Source organism: Vombatus ursinus, unplaced genomic scaffold (genome assembly GCF_900497805.2).
Source record: "Vombatus ursinus unplaced genomic scaffold, bare-nosed wombat genome assembly UNPS02014798.1, whole genome shotgun sequence".
Lineage (NCBI taxonomy): Eukaryota > Metazoa > Chordata > Mammalia > Diprotodontia > Vombatidae > Vombatus > Vombatus ursinus.
In genome coordinates, this window is record NW_020954576.1 from 63,820,522 (window position 1) to 63,841,448 (window position 20,927).

Here is a 20,927-nt window from a genome sequence, read left to right on the forward strand (position 1 = left end):
GGGGATATGGGAAAATTGGGGCACTAGTGCACTCTTGGGTGGAGTTGTGAATTGATCCAACCATTCTAAAGAGCAATTTAAAACTATCCTCAAAGAGCAATCAAACTGTGCATACCCTTTGCTCCAGCAATACCACTACTAGGTCTGTATCTCAAAGAGATAAAAAAAGAAGGGGGGAGAGAATCTATTTGTAAATATATATATGAACATGTATGTATGCATATATATTTATAGTAGCTCTTTTTTGTGGTGTCAAAGAATTAGAAATTGATGGGATGCCTATCAGTTGGGGGATGGCTAGACAAGTTGTGTATATGATTGTAATCGAATACTATTGTCCTTTAAGAAGTGACAAGCAGAAAAACTTGCTTTCAGAAAAACCTGGAAAGACTTACATGAAGTGATGTTGAGTAAAGTGAGCAGAACCAATAGAACATTGTACACAGTAACAGCAACATTGTAGGATGATTAACTATGATAGACTTAGCTCTTCTCAGCAATACAATGATCCAAAACAATTCCAAAAGACTCATGATAGAAAATGCTATCCACATCCAGAGAAAGAACTATGGAATCTGCATGCATATTGAAGCATACTATTTTCACCTTTTTGTTATTTTTTTGTTTTTTCTTTCTTGTGATTTCTCCATTTTGTTCTGAATCTTCTTTCACAACATGATGATTGTGTAAATATGTTTAACATGATTGTACATGTATAACCCATATCAGATTGCATGCTGTCTTGGGAAGAGGGGGGTGGGAAGGAGGAAAGAGAAATTTGGAACTCAAAATCCTATAACAATGAATATTGAAAACTATCTTTACACACAATTGGAAAAAATAAAATACTGGAAAAAATAAAAAATTTTTTAAAATACTTACATGAATTGATGCAAAGTAAAGTGAGCAGAACCAGGAGAACATTGTACACAGTAACAGCAATATTGTACAATGATCAACTGTGAATGACTTAGCTATTTCAGCAATACAATGATCCAAGATAATTCAAAAGGACTCATGATAAAAAATACTATCCCCCTCCAGAGAAAGAATTGATGGAGTCTGAATGCAGATTGAAGCATTCTATTTTTTGCTTTTTGTGTGTGTGTGTGTTTTTTTTTTTTTGGTCTGTTTCTTCTTTTACAACATGACTAATACGGAAATATGTTTTATATGATTGCACATATATAACCTATATCAAATTGTTTACCATCTTAGGGAGGGGGGAAATGAAAAAGGAAGGGAGGGAGGGAGAAAATTTGAAACTCAAAATTTTTTAAAAAATTGAATGTTTAAAATGATCTTTACATGTAATTGGGAAAAAATAAAATGCTATTTAAAAAAAAAAAGAAAGAAAGAAAACTGCCTGTTCATATCCTTTGATCATTTATTTACTAGAGAATGGCTTTTAGTCTTACAAATTTGAATCCATTCCTTATTTATCTTGGATACCAGACCTTTATCAGAGAAACTTGTTTCAAAGATTTTTTTCCCCCAGTTACCTGTTTGTCTTCTAATTTTAACATTAGAATTGTTTGTGCAGGGGCAGCTAGGTGGTGCAGTGGTTAGATCTCCAGCTCTGCAGTCAGGAGGACTTGCATTCAAATCTGACCTCAGACACTTTATACTTACTAGCTGTGTCACCCTGGGCAAGTCACTTAACCCCAATTGCCTAGCTCAAAACAAAACAAAAAGAATTGTTTGTGCAAAAACTTTTAATTTTTAAATGATAAAAATTGTACATTTTATCTAAGTCATTGAGGTACCTGCAAACAATATCCTAAAGGGACCACCTAGCTGAAGCACAATTTCTTGAAAAAATGTTTTTAATGTTAATGCTATTTTTAAAAATATCACTATCACTTCCAAAGAATATTTCCCCTATTCCGTCTCTAGTAGAACCCTCCCTGTTATAGGGAGGGTTCTATATTTATTTGTTATAAATAAATCCAGTCAAAGCAAGTCAACATAATGGACCTATGTTAAACTTTATGCTTTTTTCTTCACCTATTTGTTCACTACCATTTTGCTGATAGGTAGGAGGCATGTGAAGCTCAGTTTCCTGATCTAATCATAGAGAACCCTAAGCGAAACACTTAGATAAATATATGATATAAAAACTTAATCAGGTTCACTTTTGCATTTGTTCTATCTGATTTAGTTCTCTTAGCACAGAGTTGATGAAGCTAAGGTCACATGTACAATCCCCATAAGGACCATTTAACTTTGCACAGAGAAAAATTCTGCTCCCAGGGAACAGACGGCATCCCTAACCCTAAACATGTCACACATTTATGATATTAGCCCCTGTCCTTTGAAAGGCAAGGGAGAGAATATATGAAAAGTCAACACAAATATCACCACAAGGGAGAGTGGGGGGCAAGGGGAGGGACAATGAGGGAGTAAAACCTGTAATCACCATCTAGTCACAGAGGGTTGACATTAGCATTTTCTTACATGTATAAAGCATACTTTCATGTATTTGTTGACTATTTTTATTGTGTTCACTGTTACAGGTACTCTAAATTTTTGTCCATTTCAATATCAGGATCGGTTTTTAAGCTCATAGGCAGCAAGGACTATGCCTGAATTGCTCTGCATGGCACCACATGCAAATAGGGACTTAGTTAATCATTTTTATGATGTCAAGGACAATGAAGAATGGGTAAGAATTGAGGCACTTTAGGTTAGTACAATTTGTGCTATTATACATGGTTCCGTGCTGTCAGAGATGGGCATGACTCCCAACTGAAGTCACAAACTTTACTCCCTAACCTGGCCATTCATTTCTATTGGCCTGGTTGCCTCAAATTGGAGGTTGGTGTTGGCCAGGAATAGGCTCATGTTAATCTGTTGGCTGATCCAGATTGAAAATTGGAGATCAGGCTGGACTCCTTGACTCTGTCAGGAAGAGGGGTGAGAGATCTTACTATTTTATTTAATTCATCCATTCATTATTTAACCTTTTTAAATGTTCTCTGAATTACTTACCTCACGGTCCTTAAAAGTCATATTTCTGTAATAACATCACCGCTATTAGAAGACTTCATTGCATACTTTCCAGCAATTACTCTTCTGGTGCAAAAGATCTTGAGCTGTGAAGAGGGCCTGGAAAGTGTGAACTTTGAGTCTAGGTCCCTTTAGGGTAGGGCTTCTTAATCTTCTTTATCATCAGTCTAGTGAGGCTTAGGGACCACTTCTCAGAATGATGTTTTAAAATGCATAAAATAAAATATATAGTGTTATAAAGGAAACAAGTATATTCATGAATAATTATCAAAATCTTTTAAAATAAGCTCACTGATCCCAAATCAAGAACCTCTGCTATAGGATTTGGGTTTGATTGAATGTTATTGGCATTAAGGAGTAAAATGGGAAAGGAATAAGTATTTATTAAATATCTGCTACCAAGTGCTTTACAAATATTATCTCATTTGATTCTTACAACAACCCTGGGAGGTATCAGTGTTCTTATTGTTCCCATTTTACAGTTGAGGAAACCGAGGCAGACAGAGGTTAAGTGACTTTCCCAGGGTCATAGAGCTAATATGAATCTGAGGCTTGATTGAACTCAGATTTTCCTGACCCTCGGAGCAGCTAGGTGGTTCAGTGGATAGATCACCTAGCCTGGAGTCAGGAAGACCTGAATTTAAATCCAGCCTCAGACACTTAGTAGTCATGTGACTCTGGGCAAGTCACTTAACTCTGTTTGCCTAGATTTCCTCATCTTCTAAATGAGAAGGAAATGGCAAACCACTCCAGTATCTTTGCCAAGAAAACCCCAAATGGGATCACAAAGAGTTTAGATGCAACTGAAATGACTGAATGACAACAATTTCCTGACTCTTGGCCCAGCATTCTATTTACCGTACCACCACCTGCCTTCCGACAGAGAGATAGATTTTGTAATCTGGGTTGAAATTTCAGCTTTGCTACTTAGAATGACTTAGAAAAGTCATTCTTGTCTTAGTCACAGTTTGCTTATCTATATAATGAGGGGGATTGTACTACCTAACCTCTAAGCTCCTTTACCGTTCTAAATCTAAGGTCCTCTGCAGAGGTGTGCTGGTCAATGTTTAACAACTGCTTTCTGGTAATTGACACCCCTTAAAGTTTAATCTGCATTATTAATATTTTCTCCATCACTTTCTTAAGCCTACACAATGAACAAAACAATAAATCAGGCTCTGATTTATAGTGTTTACAGACTTCTGAGGTGTGAACACTCACACTGTAAATTTAACAGTGTGCTCTCAGAAGCCCTTTGGAACTGGCCTTTGCTACTAAAATGCCCCTGGTTAATCGAACTGGAAGTGGGAAGTCAAGGAACATGGTTCTTAGTAGGTAGATGGTGCAATGGACATAACAATGGGCCTGAAGTCAGGAAGACCTGAATTCAGATTTAGTTCAGACACTTCCAAGCTATGTGACCCTGGACAATTCACTTAGCCTCTGTTTTCTTCAGATTTCTCAACTGCAAAAAGAGGGTAATAATAGCACCTGCTTCCTATGGTTGTTGTGGAAAGATAACATCTATAAATTCCTTAGCACAATGCCTGACACATAGTAGGAGCTTAATAAATATTTGCTTCCTTCTTTCTGCTATACACAATTATCTCTAGCACAAGCCTGCTCATATATTTTCTTTTTCATGTAGCAGTATTTATGGAAAGCTTGGTATTTTCCTTACCCAACTTTGAATTCTCTGTGTTTTGGTTACATTGGATAGGAACCAATCATCAGTGTCAGAATTCATTAGGATCATAGGCTCATAAATTTAGAGATGGCAAGGACATTCAAGATCTTTTAATTCAAATCCATTTGACAGTTGAGGAAACTGAGGAACAGAGAGGCTAAGTGACTTGCTCACAGTTACCCAAGTGGTAGCAGGATTGAATCCCAGGTCCTCAGATTTCACTTTCAGCATTCTTTCCTTGAGGGCAGCTGGGTGGTGTAGTAGATAGGGCACTTGGCTTACAGTCGAGAAGATCTGAGTTCAAGTCCAGCCTCAGACACTTGCTAGCTATGTGACCCTGGGCAAGTCACTTAACCCCCTTTGCCTCAGTTTCCTCATCTATCAAATGAACTGGAGAAGGAAATGGTAAACTACTCCAGTATCTTTCCCAAGAAAACCCCAAATAGGGTCACAGAGAGACTGAAACTACTGAATAACAACAACTCTTTCCTTGGCTCTATGCTGCCTTTCTAAGGAGACACACACATACACACACAGATTATGATTTTGTAAATCTCTCCATGGTCAACTAGACAAAAAAAAACAACATAAAGGTAAAGTTACACCTGAAGGGAATAAAAAGTTAATGCTTTTTTTTTTTAAAGCTTCTGGTTATATTTGAGGAAACCATTTATAAGATACTCCAATCCAAGTGCTCTATGAAAACTGAAAAATCTGGCACCACGGAGAACATATCTTGTTTAAAGAGATAGCAATCTTCATAAAATGACTTCTGCAACAGAGAAGGCAGCTCAGTCATAGAAACACTGTAATGATAAATTATTTTACTATTTGAAGAAACTATTACTTTATTACTCATTATTGCCCTTGTGAGCAGAAATGATGGTGAGTTGAACACCCAAAAATGATCTGTACTTTTGTGTTATTAAAAAAAAATCTGGGGCAGCCAGGTGGCGCAGTGGATAGACTTCTGGCCTTGGAGCCAGGAGGACCTGAGTTCAAATCAGACCTCAAACACATAACACTTACTAGCTGTGTGACTCTGGGCAAGTCACTTAACCCTGATTGCCTAAGCAAAAAAAAATGAAATAAAATAAATCAACGTACTATGTGTTAGGTTGATTTTTTAATGAAATTAGTATTAATTATTGTTAACCCCTGAAAACCTCCATTTAGTGTTGAATTTAATCAAGGTTACCTTTGCAATAATCTTGATTGTGCATTCTACATCAGAATTATCATTTTTAAAAAATCTTCCATACTTGAGCTTTCACAGGACCTTATAAAGACAATCATATCTATGTACTGAAAAGTGAAAGAAACAAGCATTTATTAAGTGCCTACTATATGCCAGGCACTGTGCTAAGTATCTTATAAATATCTCATTTAATCCTCATAACAACCTTTGAAGGTAGGTATTATTATTATAATGCACTTTTAAACTTGAGGAGACTGAGGCAGACAGAGGTTAGGTGACTTGCCCATGATGACAAAACTCGTAAGTGAATGAGGTCCCATTTGAACTCGGGTCTTCCTGAGTCTAGGCCCAGCAATCTATCCACTGTGCCATCTCATTGCTGATGGGATAAACAAAAACATTTTGCTGTAACTTTGATAAAGGATGTATTTCCTTCTTGGCTCATTTACAATAAATAATAAAACATTTGATTAAAACAACAACAACAATACTTTTGTTCCTATTGGAATAACAGAGTCATAGGATGTTAGAGTTTGTCACATACTTAGTGATCACTCAGTCTAAATTTCTTGTTCTAGAGATAAGGAACTGGAAGCCTATTTTAGTTGGCTTACAAATGGAAAACATTTATGCTAATTAACTTCAGCAAATAAAGTATCACAGCAATTTTTCAGCCACTCCCTATGACTTCTAATTGGTAATCTTTGTTCATTGATTCTCATTCACTCTTCCTTTTATGTGGTTTCTGTTATACACTTTGCATATGTACCTGTTTCTCTTATTACTAGTAATTTGGAACATTCTTTCATATAGCTGAGAACTTGTTTCATAAAGATCTTTCCAGATTTCTTTGTATTCTTCATACTTATTGGTCTCAATTACTTTATAATATTCTATCATTTTGGTGTTACACAATTTATTTAACCATTCCTCTATTTTTGGACATTGATGCTGTTTATTTTATTATATGTGATACAACCATGAAAATCTTTAAACAAAGGACTTTTAAAAAAAATATCCTTAAAGAGTAGATTCCCAACAATGGAATTTTGGGGTCATAGGTTATGATTTTTTTTTAACTTTTTCTGAGTATTTCCAGATTGCTCTCCAGAAAGAATCTAGATGTTTGCAATTCCATGAGCAATGAATAACTGGACTGATTCTACCATAACCTTGCAAGCACTGAATTTTTATTGTTTTAAATTATTTTTGCCAATTTGATGGATGTCAGTTTCTACCTTAAGATCATTTTAATTTTTATCTTTGAATATGTCAAGTTTAGCATTGTTCAGCTATTATTAAAATTTATGTTTCTCTTTTGAAAACTGTATGTTTCAAGTATATAATTATTATTAACAAGTTTGGTCCTTGGAGGAAAGTTGAGAATTTGTACCTCCCTTCCATCATTGATAGAGGTGGGGCACTATAGGTGTGAAATAGAGAATATACTGTCACAAAGGCTTGGTTATATTGGCTGTTTCTGCTTCTTTTCTCTTCTCTAAGCTTTGTTACAAGGGGTGGCTTAATCAGTAGGGGAAGGGAGAAGGAATATATATATATATATATTTTGTTTTTTCTTTTCTTTTTTGTGAGGCAATTGGGGTTAAGTGACTTGCCCACGGTCACACAACTAGTAAGTGTCAAGTGTTTGGTCTGAGGCCAGATTTGAACTCAGGTCCTCCTGACTTCAGGGTCGGTGCTCTATCCACTGCACCACTTAGCTGCTCCGAAGGAATATATTCAGATAGAGATGTGATAGAAAAACAAAAGGCACTGATTTTAAAAAAAGAGAAAGTAAAGAAAAAAAATTCATGTCATTTATCCATTGTGACCTGGGAATTCTCATAATGACCTTTAAAATTATTTATGTATTTTATTTTCAATGAAATTGTATTGTTATCTTTTTGTTTTTACATTGCCTAAATTTTTTCTATATCCTACCCCACTTTCTCCCAGACAACTATCCCTTATAATAAAAGAATTCTAAAAAGAAAAAATAAAAAAGGAAGAGAAAAAAATTCAGCAAAACTGATCAATATATGGGAAAAATCTGACAATATGCTGTTTTATATTCATGACCTCCACTCCACCCTCTACCTCTGCAAAGGAATGGGGGGAAATGTTGCCTCATATATCTATTTTGGGCCAAACTTGTTCTTTGTAACTTCATAGTATTTATTTTCTATTATTTTGTGGTTGTTCTTTCCATTTTACATTGTTGTAGTTATGTCTCTATTGTTTTCTTGGCCCTGAATACATAACTTTGTTTGTACAAGTAAATCATTCTGTACTTCTGTATTTGTTGTCTTGATTCTTTCTTCCTTTCTTTCTTTTTTTTTTTTTTTGGTGAGGCAATCGGGGTTAAGTGACTTGCCCAGGGTCACACAGCTAGGAAGTGTCAAGTATCTGAGACCAGATTTGAACTCAGGTCTTCCTGACTCCAAGGCCAGTGCTTTATCCATTGCACCACCTAGCTGCCCCTTATTGGTCATTTCTTACAGTAATTACAGTAATATTACGTTACCTTCATGACCTTCTCTCCTGCCCCAATTTGTTAACCATTCCCCACATCATGGTTATATACTTTGTTTTCAGTTTTTTGCTGTGACAAAAAAGTGCTGTAATAAATATATAGAGTCTTTCTTTTTGTCAGTGACTTTTTTGAGGGGTATATGCTTGCCAGTAGAATCTCTAGGTTAAAGAGTATGGACATTTTAGGCACTTCATTTACCCAATTCCAAAATTATTTCCACAATGGCTACCCTAATTCATATCTCTGACAACTGCATTTTCCCTTTCTTTTCAAAACCCTTCCAGCATTGACTGCTCCCTTCTTTTATAATTTTTATGAATTTACTGGGTCTGAATTGTTTTGACCTGCATTTCTCTTATTATTAGTAATTTGGAGCATTCTTTCATATGTCTGAGTACTTTTTGTTCTCTTAAGAACTGTTTGTTCATTTGCTTCTGTCACTTACTATTGGGAAATGACTTTTGGTCTTGTATAGTTCTGTTAATTGTCTCTATTTATATACATGAGAAATTTGGTACAAAATTTTTTTCTGAGTCAACTGTTTTCCTTCTTAGATGCATTGACTTTGTTTTTGCAAAAGGTTTTCAATTTTGTGTAATCAAAATGATCTATTTTATCTTTTATAATTGTCTCTCGCATAAGAATCTATCACAGATTTTTAGAAAAGGTATATATATGATCTACTTCTCTTCTAATTTTTATACTATGATTTTTCACATTCTAGTTGCATATTCATTTTGAATTTATTATGGAATATGGTATAAGATGTTAGTCCAAGCCTAATTTCTATCAGATGGTTTTCTACTTTTCCTAACATTTCTTCAAAACTATGGCATTCTTCCCTAAGTAATTTATATTTTGGAGTTTATCAAACACTGGGTTATTGAGTTCAATTATGTCTATTCTTCCTTGTCTAGTATGTTTCACTGATCTACTTTTCTATTTTAAAAATGGATACCAAATGCTTTTTAATGATTACTGCTTTATACTATAGTTTATACTCTAGTTTTTATACTATACTATAGTCTGGAATTTATATTTTTTGGATGTCAAGTTTCTATCTATCACATGTGTCACAAAATTTTAATTTTTTAATTTAAACTTTTAATTTTAGGTATATTATTTTAGTAATATAATTTTATTTTAATATAGTCAAACATATCTGTCTTATCCCTAATAATTCATTCAATTTGTTGAATAGAAAAAAATAGTCTCTTCTCCACAATTCAAACAGATATTTTATTCCTTCATCTAATATTTTTAAAAATAATTTTTTTTATTTTAAAAACTTGCGCCACTAGACTACATGGAGGAGGTATATCTTTCATTGCAATTCTCATTTTTAAGATTGAGACAGGAAAGTTAGATATTTTAAATGACTTCTCTAAAGTAAAGGGACAATAGGGTATGGAAGATAGAGAATGGGCCATATAGCCAGGAAGACCTGGATTCGAGTCTGACTTCCGACATCTTCTAACTATAGGACCCTGGGTAAATTACATAACTTATTGCGTTAGGCATCTCTCTAAGACTATAAATTGCATAGGAGGTGCATACTTGCATTGCTAGAGTTTCCTCATCAGAAGATCCCTAGACCAATGAAATCACAGGTAAAATCCAGAAGTCTAGGGGCAATTGGTTGGTCCAAGATTAGAATTTTTTTTTTTCAATCCAGTATGCTAGGCTTTGACCTCAATAAAGATTCTTTCTTCTTACAATATGTCCAGGAAAAGACTTCAACATTAATAATTTTTAACCCAGAGCACATAATTTGGTGTTTTCCATTCTAGGGAGACCATTTGGTCTCCCAAATAATTTTCAAATATGTGTTACTGTGATGCAGTGTGTGTGTTTGTGTGTGTGTGTGTGTGTGTGTGTGTGTGTGTGTGTGTGTGTGAATTTAAATTGCATTCCCAAACATGGGCAGGGCCTGAGACCTGACACTCACACTCGATTACAGGGCTGTCTGCTGGGGTGCTGCCTTGTGGGTGATATATTAAGCCTGAGTTCCCTTTCACCTATTCCAGGCAGAGCTTAAAAATATCTCCAGTCGGCACCCTTCCCAAAGAGGGGGAGGCGGCTCTTCTCTCATAAATAACATGTCCTCTTTAAATAAAAGCCAAGTCCTGTGGGAGGTCGGTTGAGTCTGACTTAAGGCTCTTCCACAGAGAGATTCTGAAGGACTTTGGGCTGCTCCTCACCAACTTCATTAGCAAACCTATAGGGAAATGACAGTAACTCATTTTCCATTCCAGGAACAAGAGATGGGCTAAGGAAAAATGGAATTCTCTTCCTCTACCCTAATAGCAACAGAGAGGAAAGCCTTTCCCAGTGACAACTGGAAGACCTTCCAAGGAGAGTTTGAGCAGCTGATGGCCCCTCTTCCAACAGCTAAGACCCTTGTCCTGACAGGTTTCCTCCACCCCCAGTGGGCTCCTGCTTCCTGACACAGTCACTCTGGCACCTTGTCCACTCTTTGACAAGCCTTATTTTCAACCCACCCAAAAATAACAGCATTTGATATGAGGGCTCTGAAGGCTTTAGCTGGGCTCATGTTTCCAAATTCCTGACCCAAGTATTGTAAATGAGTATTACTATTCTTGTTTCCTTAATCTGGCTATTTGTTTTTTTTCTTTTTTTAGGAGATGATGGGAGAACCCCAACCAAGGAAGCAGTGCTCAGTGGGTCACAGTGTATAAACAGTAGTATTGAGACCATAACACAAGGGTCTTTTGTGCTATCATTCCAGAATCCAAAAAAAAAAAAAAAAAGGAAGGAAGAAAAAGAAAAGGGAGAAAGGGGGTAAATGGGGAAAAAACACAAAATCTTCCTGTCAGACCAGGTAAGACATGGATATGGAACTCTGTGGGGTGTACAGTATCATTGAGCCCCAAGTAGGTCCTATATTTATTACTACATTCCACTCCTGCTCTCTATGTACTGTCTGACTCTGAATATGCAAGAGACATTTCTAAGCCCTTTCTGGCTTAGGCCAGTGATTTTATTGGCATAGGGAACTCTCTCAACCAATATAGATCTGCACCTGCTCTTTGATTTATGGTCAGAGTGAGTTTCCTGAGGCACTCATGTTCAGAATAACATAGCCAGTATGTGTCAGAGGTCACACTTGAACCCAGGTCTTCCTGAATCCAAGACCAGTTCTCTATCCCCTATTCCACACTATTGCTAGTCATACACCTTATATATGAAAAAGGAACTCAATTCACAAAACAATATTTAATTCCATAGCTATTTTGCATGTTAAATAATAGCTGAACAGTCATAGAAATAAGAGCAAAGGCAAGTGTTTAACCACTAGCTCTCCCCCCCCCAAAAAAAGTATCGAGGACACACTTTTAATCTGCACTGTCAACATTTTCTCTATAAATTTATTGTCTAGACATTAAAAAAAATAAATCACGCTCTGATTTGTAGCAGTTGCCTGTGCACAGAATAGAAATTTAACAAGCTGACTCTGTCATATCCTTGAATAAGCACATAATTGAGTGAGGGAAAATAAGATGGAGGTTCAAAAGCATGTTACTGAGCTCTGTAACTCACTCCTACCATTTTATAGTGGGAGGCTTTCCTTAACAATTTTTCTGTGCTTCAGTTTCCCCCATGTGAAAAATGGGCATTGGGGGGGAGAGAGGAAAGAATAGATAAATAGAAATAAAGATGATAGATAGATGATAGAAAGGTAGAGAGAATGAGAGATAGATGATAGATCGATGGCAGACACATAGATAAGCATATATGTATCTATAAGAATATAGATTTGTAAGAATAAGTCCAGATGTATCATGCATTTGGTGCTTTAAGAATTAAGAGATAAAATCTGTAGACTGCTTTGGGGCACTCCTCAAATATGAAATATTATTATAATTAGACCAAATTTGCATCTTGGGGTCAGTTTTTCTGATGAAGTTAAATGGGATAATCCAAAAGATCTATTAATTTTCCACAAGTCATTGTATCTAAAGACCTTGGGGATCTTGAAAATTGATTAACTATGACAGGACTGACAGTATATTTCTGGGTGGTTATGGCAAACCTTGGGTGGTATTATAAGGGATGCCAATTTTTATGTGACAGTGAAATTCATATGTGCCAATAGAATTAGTGTTATATCACTATAAGAAACTTGGATGAAGGACATATGACTTAACATCTGACAAGTGCAATAATTTTCAGAGTTCCATGGCCTAGAATGCATGAACACTACTAGAATAAATGGTTTTTGGAAAGAGAAAGTTTAGATTATAAGCCTAGATGTTATATCTTCTAAGTCTAGTAGTTGAGCCTCAACCACTCTGAGATGAATCAAAGTTCTATCCATTTGGCACCCTAGGCTTAAATACTTGGTCTTAAAAGCAAAACACGGCAGCAAAGACTATTTACCCTCAGGTAATTCTGAAATAAAATTTCCCTGGGAAAGGTTTTTGGAAAATCTCCTCCTACAGACTTCCCCATAATGTTTCTTGGTCAGCATTTACTTCCATGGAGACATTCTCTCTTTCCTCCTTCTTACTTACCATTGTACTTACATTGAGATAACTGCCTTGTTCACCCATATGTTTTTGGGAATGGGACCCTCGGGCCCCTATATTCAGTTTTAAGCTCAACGAGAACAGGGCAAAGACAGCAGAGGGCCATGGTGATAATATGAACCCCTAGAGTTCATATGGTGAGGCCACTTCATAGATGGTGCCACCTTAGAATGGCATTCTGTTACTTTGTAACTAAAGCCCCGAGGAAGGTGTTAAGACAGGTTTACCTTATTCCAAATTCTATTTAATAGAAAATAATATAAACCAGTTTCAGCATCTTACATTGAAGTGAAGGAGAAGAGAATCAGGCAACACTTTCAATATTCTCCAGCTCTTTGCTGGGCCAAAGAAGTTCTGTTTATTTGGAGAGTTAAGTTCTCTTCCTCCTTCATGCCATCCAGAAGTACAGCACCTAAGTATAATTAAACTAAAAACACTTTAGCATTTATTATGACTACAAAGTTCTATGCTAGGGCTGGGGATGTTAAAGAAAAAAAAATCCTATAGTCCCTGACCTCAGAGTGCTGAACCTGGGGTCAAGAAGACCTGAGATCAAGTCTTACCTTACACATTGACTTTTACCAGCAGATGTGGAGGATCTTCAGAATGCATAAGAGAAAGTGAACACTTACTCTCGGATTCAGCCAAACTGGCCTATTTATTGTTCTCTATACATCTTCTTCCTTTGCAAAAGCTGTTCCCCATACCTGGAAAACTTTTCTTCCTCTCCTCTTGAAATTCTTTTTAAAAATTTTTTTCCAATTATATGCAAAAAAAAACAATTTTTAACATTTATTTTTAAAAATTTTGAGTTCCAAATTCTCTCCCTCCTTCCCTGGACCCTTCTTAAGAAGGCAAACAATATGATATAGGTTATACATTAGTAGTCATGCAAAATTTAATTCCATATTAGTCATGTTGTGAAAGAAAACACAGACAGGAAAAAAAAACAAGAAAAATAAAGCTTAAAAAAGTATGCTTCAATCTTCATTCAGAGCCCATCAGTTGTTTCTCTGGAAGTGGATAGCATTTTTCATCTCGAGTCCTTTGGAATTATCTTGGATCACTGAATTACTGAGAATAAGTCATTCACAGTTGACCATCTTACAATATTGTTGTTACTGTGCACAACGTTCTCTTTGTTCTGTTTACTTCAATTTGCATCAGTTCATTTAAGTCTTTCTAGGTTTTTCTAAAGCATCCTGCTTATCATTTCTTATAGCACAATAGTATTCCATCACACTTATATACCATGACTTATTTAGCCTCTTGAAATTCTTCTAATTTCTTCTAAGCTCTGCTCAGCTGATATGTCCTAGATACCTCCTAGACACAGCCTTTCTTGATCCTCTAGGCCAGGGGTGGGGAACCTTCAGCCTTGAGGTCACATGTAGCCCCCTAGGTCCTTGGGTACAGCCTGCTGACTGAAGTTTTGCAGAACAAATCCTTTTATTAAGGGGATTTGTTCTGTGAAGTTTGGATTCAATCAAAGGGCCACAGTTGAGGACCTAGAGGGCCACATGTGGCCTAGAGGCAGCAGGTTCCCCATCCCTGCTGTAGGCATTAGGTACTCCTGAAAACTACTTTGCATTTACTATTTATGTAGCTTGTATTTATTTTTCTGTACACATCGTACTGGCCCCCTCTCTCCTGACCCTTCTTCCCCTCATAGGGGATGAACTCATTGAAGGAAGGGACTTTTTTGCTTTTTCCCTGTTTAACATTTGTGCAGGGGTAGAAGAAAGTGCTTGATTTGTGAGTAAGGCTCGTTATATCCTCTTGGCTGGCTCCCACCCTTTCATGAGGAGTGGCACCATTCTTTTTTCCTGTTCTTTCTTTCAGGTATGACTTCTTTCCCATCAACTACACAACAAGCAAAGTGGTACAGTGGATGGAGGGCTGAAGACCTGAGTTCAAATCCAGCTTCAAACAGTTACTAGTTGTGTGATCCTGGGCAACTCATTTAACCCTGTTTGCCTCAATTTCCTCATCTGAAAAATGAGCTGGAGAAGGAAATGGCAAACCACTCTAGTACCTTTGCCAAAAACAAAACAAAACAAATGGGATCAAAAACATCAGACACGACTGAACAACAACTAGTCAACACCCTCAGCTCACCACTCAGTGAGAATGGTTTTCTTTTTAAATCTGACTCAGAAGAAACAATTGGAATAGGAGGTTCCTAAGAGAACTGCCTCAGAAAGGTTAATTTCAGCTCTCTTGGAAACCTGCTGTGCCCCACTCCCCACCCCCATCCTCCATCCCCTGCCCCTGCTAATTCCTTTGCTCAGGGAATCTGGGTCCATGTATTCCTTGCTTTTGCATCTGAGACTATAAAGATATGCATTAATAAAATTTCTTTTGCTCATCCTGAGCCCTTGGTTGGGAAGGTCCCACTTATTGAACAGAGAATTTCTCTCTCCCTCTGGTGAATATAGACATGGATTTGGTTGTGCTTTGTCTGCACAAGCAGAATGAGCTCCCACAAGAATGTTATCATGGATCCCCTGAAGCATTGAAAAAATAACAAATATTATTATTATATTATGACTAGAAACTGACATATCAAGGAATGGACTAAGAGGACTTATCACCTTCATCCTAGGTAGAACCTTGCCTCTGTCTTCCTCACCTCCCCAGCTGGAGTAGAGCAGGCAATAGTGATACATGGTTACAATTCAAGGTGCATCTTCTGGAATTATAATGGGCATCAGATAGATTACTGAGGAAATGAATCAATGTAATAAGAACCACCTGAGCCAGGGCCTGATAAAGTATATACCTAAGACCCTGAAAAGTTATCAGAAGTAGCCTTGGAAGTAGAGTCAAGGATGAGCAGCCAGAAAAAGACATAGAATATCAGAAAGCAGCTTTGCCAGCTGCTCCAACTAGCTGAACAGCAGCCTGGCCACCTCTCACACTGGTAAGTTACTGGAAGTCTTGGTGGAGGTGAAGCTGGGATATTAGCTGTGGGGCAGGGGAGGAGGTGGGTCAGAGGTGTTCTGGAGACAGCTCAAAGCAGCTCCTCAGAGCCACCTGTTAAATTGTCAGTGTGAACTTATGCCTTTGCAAACCCTACAAATCAGATATTGATTTATTGTTTTGTTGATTGCCTAGAAGTGAGAAAGTGATGGAGAAAATTTTAATAATGAAGGTTAAACTTAAAAGTGTGCCAATCATACATTTTTCCTCAGAGCCAGTTATTAAATATTTACCAGCCCATTGCTGATTAGTATGCCATCAAACTAAAGAATTTACATTGAAGAAGAGGTCCCTTTTTCAGGTGACTTTGCCTTCCCCCTGGAAGTTAATCAACGTATCACCAGAGGTGAAGCTAAAGAACTGGTAGGGCATATCTATTCTACCTGCACCTGACTCGAAAGAAAACTTGAAGTGTTAACATCTAGGAACTTGAGCTAAAAATAATAGCCCTTCTGTAGGAGCTGTAATTATTGTTATCATTTTATAGATGAAGTGGGAGCTTAGCAATTCTCTTGAGGTCACACATCCAGTAAACGTGTAAGGCAAGACTTGATCTCAGGTCTTCCTGACCCCAGGTTCAGCACTCTAACCACTACACCACCTAGCTGGTTCATCATTCTTATGTGAAGAGACAATAAAAAGGTTGAAGACACACAATTTTATTTTTTGGCTTACCAGTTGAGAAAAACAGAAGATCTCTGAGCCTTTAGAAGGGAAAAATATGTATGTGGCAATTCTCCTAGAGGCTTCTGATGAAGAGAAAGCAGCTTCTCTGTTTCCACAGAATAACAAGGAGGATCAACAGTTTTTATCTGAAGCAGGACTGTTTTTTTCCTGGCCATAAAGAGAAGAGAGACATCATGATATGTTCTCTTCTGAGGAAGTACTGAGGTAGCTATATATCAATCTGATACGCCTAATTGAGAAAGTGTAATTTTCCTGGGATATACATTAAATTGGTCAAAATGGTGGTAGATAGAGGAATGGGAAGGGTCTCAATAATGAAACAACCACAAATTATTCCAATGAGGAAGGGAATATGAGGGGAAGGGATACTCTAAAGTAACCAATGTGGCCGTACAGGGAACTCATCAGTAAGTTCACCTTCAAAAAGAATGTGTACAAAAGCTGGAGGCAGGAGTAGGTACCAAGATAAATTCAAAAGTGTGGCATGGTCCTTGAAGAAAAGTACAAGTCTGGTCTAGAGCTTAAGCTTCTGATGGATGCTAAGAATATGCTGAGTATAACAAAAAGGACTTGTTAGAATTATGTTGGAAGTAAGAGGAGCAACAAGTATTGAAACCAAGGAAATGAAATTTAATAGGAATAAATGTAAAGTACTGCACTTAGGACTAAAAAACAATTGCACAAGAATAGAATTGTAGAAATGTAACTAGAAAACAATTCATGTGAAAAGACATGCAGGTTTCAGGAGACTGCAAGTTCAATTTGAGTTTATGTAAGTGCCAATAGTGCTGATTCAATCTTAGCAGAGTTGGGGATGAGCTCCATAATGGTGGTTTTCAAGTATTTGAAGATCTGTGACATGAAAGAGAGATTATAGTTATTCTGTTTGTTCAGAAAGGGAAGAACTAAGAACACTGGTTGAAAGTTGCAAAGGGAAAATTTTGTTTTGATGTAAGGAAAAATCTTTCTAACAGTCACAGTTATCCTAAAGTGTAATGGGCTCTCTTGGCAGATTTTCTGGGGTCCACCAACCACAACTGGAGGTCTTGAGACAATGACTGAAGAATCACCTGCATATGATACATTAGAGGAGTTGATTTTTCAGGTATGTGTTGGAATAGGTAAACTTCAAGGTCCTTTCCAGTGCCAAGATCAAGTGGATTTCTGTGTCTAGTTTTGTGCCTCATACTTTAGGAAAGACAAAAACACGTTGGAACCAGTCCTACACACAGAGACACATAAATCAATATGTTCAGGTACACACCCTGGAAGACAATTGATGCCTATGGGGAAAACTTGTCAGAAATCATATATGTGACTATGTATTGTACTTTTTTTTACCCAGTGTGAAAGGAAGAGAATGTATATCTCGGTAAATTCAAATATGCATTATGCTTTCTTTGAATCAGTGACAAAATGTCTCTCTCAAGCCCTCCTTTCTTCCTCCCCATTCTCATCCTTATGCCTTTTAGCAATGAAAAGGCCTAAATTGCAAATCAATAGTCAGTTTGAGTTCAATATTATGATATTTGAAGTTTAGCTTAGTTTTGAGCTCTTGCCTAAGATAAAGGTAGGGATCGATTGAGTCAATCAATCACTGGACCCCACTTGAAGTAACTAACAAACTATCTAGCCCTTCATTCTTTTAGCAGGTGAGAACTCTCTACTGATTCAATCAAGCAAAGGTATTAAAATAATGTATGCCCTGTCATACCCTATGGTTCTTCTATAACATAACAAGCCAGTTCACACCCAAGTACTCAGCTGTTTGGCAGCTTAGAAGAGCCAAATCCCTTAGAAGGATCACTTGATGGGGTTTGGGGTGAGGGGAAAAAAGAAGTGATCAGAACTCTCACCATTATACCACCTAGCTGGTTAATCACTCTTATGGAAATAGACAGTTAAAAGGTTGGATATACACATCTCTATTCTGACTCTCCAGAGTCAGAACAGAAGAGCTCTGACACTTTGGAGGGTAAAACAAATATATGCAAATTCTTCTAGAGGGCTTCAGGAGAAGAGAAAAAGGATTTGTCTTCTCTACACCTTGCTTTGACCAGAGAATGACCTTGTGAACTTCAAAGGTTGGAGGTTTTGGACTTCTCATCTGCATCCTAGCAGCATCCCAAAGAACAGCAATGACTGGCAGCCATGTTTTGGTTTCTACATTGGGAGCTGAGGAGAAACTAGGTATTCTGAAGCAAAGGTAGCTTCAAGACTGTACAAGTAGCCAAGAAGAAAACTAGAGCATACCCAAGGGGAACTTCATGAGTGCTACACAAAGGGAAGAAAAAAACTTCTAGTTGCTGTGAGTTACTCCTTTGCAATATACATTTCTACACTTGAGCCCACTTTCTCACAGACCAGATACGTAGTTGTAGAAGGATGTGTCCCCAACTTTTAAGGGCTGGATTTTCATACTGACTGTTCTTTCTATACCACCATAGTTAACAACCACTTCTAAATATGTACAAACAACCTAATTAAATCTGTCTGGCTGATCTTAACTGATAATCATGGAGGAAGCACACCACTGACTAGAAAACTAACCCATAACTACTCAGGATTTACCTGGAGTGGATCCAAAGGGAGTTGAAAGAGTGATCCCAGAGCATGTGCTACACTAATATTTCATAGTATTGTATCCAATATCCCTTCAAAATCTACCCCTTTTCCTAAGTTCTCTGTTTTTGATGAGAATACCATCATTCTTTTAATCACTCTGGTTCATGACCTTAGAATCCTCCCTAATTCTTCACTCTTCTTCATCCCTCATATCCAGTTGACTGCCAAGACCTATTGATTCTACCTCTTTGTCTCAAACACCTATCCTTTTCTCTTCATGAACATAGCCACCACCATTCAGTCCCTTATCACCTCTCACCTGGACCATTACAATAATTTCCTAATTGGTCTCCCTGCCTACTCTTCCTCCCCTGATCTTACCAATGTATCTTTTATACATTTGCCAAATTTATATTCCTAAAGCACAGGTCCATAATGGCCACATCACTCCACTGCTCAAGAAATAATAGCTCCCCATTCCCTCTAGGGTAAAATACAGACTATTGTGTCTAGAACTTAAAGCATCTTTGACTGATTAGACATTATTCACATTTAAGCACTCTACAATTCAGCTAAACTGGCTTTCTTGTTATTCCATGTACATAATGTTGCATCTCATGCCTCTTTGCTTTTGCATAGGATACCCCCCACCCCATGCTGGGAATGCCTTGTCTCTTCACCTTCACCTATTAGAATCCCTAACTTCCTTCAAAGCATGGCTCAGGTACCACCTCCTACAAGAAGCTTGCTTGAGGAACAGTTAGTTGGCGCAGTGGGTAGAGCACTGGCCTTGGATTCAGGAGGACCTGAGTTCAAATCCAGCCTCAGACACATAACATTCACTAGCTATGAGATTCTGGGCAAGTCACTTAACCCCAACTGCCACATACACACACACACACACACACACACACACACACACACACACACAAAGAAGCTTGCTTGATCCCATTGCCCCAGTTACTAGTTCTTCTCCCCTGAAATTACTTCTTATTTGCTGTATATATTGTATATTAGTTGCCCCCTGTGCATATGTATATATCATTTGCCACCCCACCCCCCCAGAATGTAAACTCCTTGAGGGCAAGGGACCATTTCACTTTTGCCTTTGTATTGCCAGTGCCTGGCAGAGTGGCTGGTACATAGGCACTCAGTAATCTTTTTTAATTAAATTGAAAATTACATTTTTTCTCCTCTTGCTTGCCTACTAAGAGAAGATGCATGAGACCCAGTATGAGAAGACGAGACCCAGCTTTGAATCCCAGTTCTAAAGCTTGCTAGCTGTGTGATATTGGCAAGTCATGTAACTACTCTGAGCTGTAGTTTCATCATCTATATAATGGGCACAATAATACTTGTACTGCCTACCTCATAGTGTTTCTGTGAGCAAAACACTTTGTAACTCTTAAAGTGCTATAAAATGGTAGTTATTATTATTGTTCTAAAAATTAAATATCATTATGATATTTCAAAATTATCTGCTGATTGTACCCCTATTTCATATTCCTCTTTTTTTCTGTCAGACTAATAACCATCAAACACGTTTTAGTTATGAGTAGCTCTTTATTTCTTTTTATAAGAGTGGTAACAAAAAATAAACTACGGACAATCCTTTGACTTCAACATGTTAAGAGAACTGTGGCAGGTCTATAGGAAGATGTGACAAAATTCACACAGTATGAAGAGATATGTATGTGTTGAAGCTTCACCACACTG

The 20,927-nt window shown here is 37.3% G+C and overlaps 1 long non-coding RNA gene across 1 annotated transcript; it reads left to right on the forward strand.

Moving 5' to 3' along the window:
* Positions 1-16,761: 16,761 nt before the first annotated feature.
* LOC114049645 lies at positions 16,762-18,831 on the forward strand. Its single transcript, XR_003569892.1, has 3 exons — positions 16,762-16,850; positions 17,659-17,751; positions 18,707-18,831. It is a non-coding gene; the product is annotated as an uncharacterized LOC114049645 (long non-coding RNA).
* Positions 18,832-20,927: the final 2,096 nt, after the last annotated feature.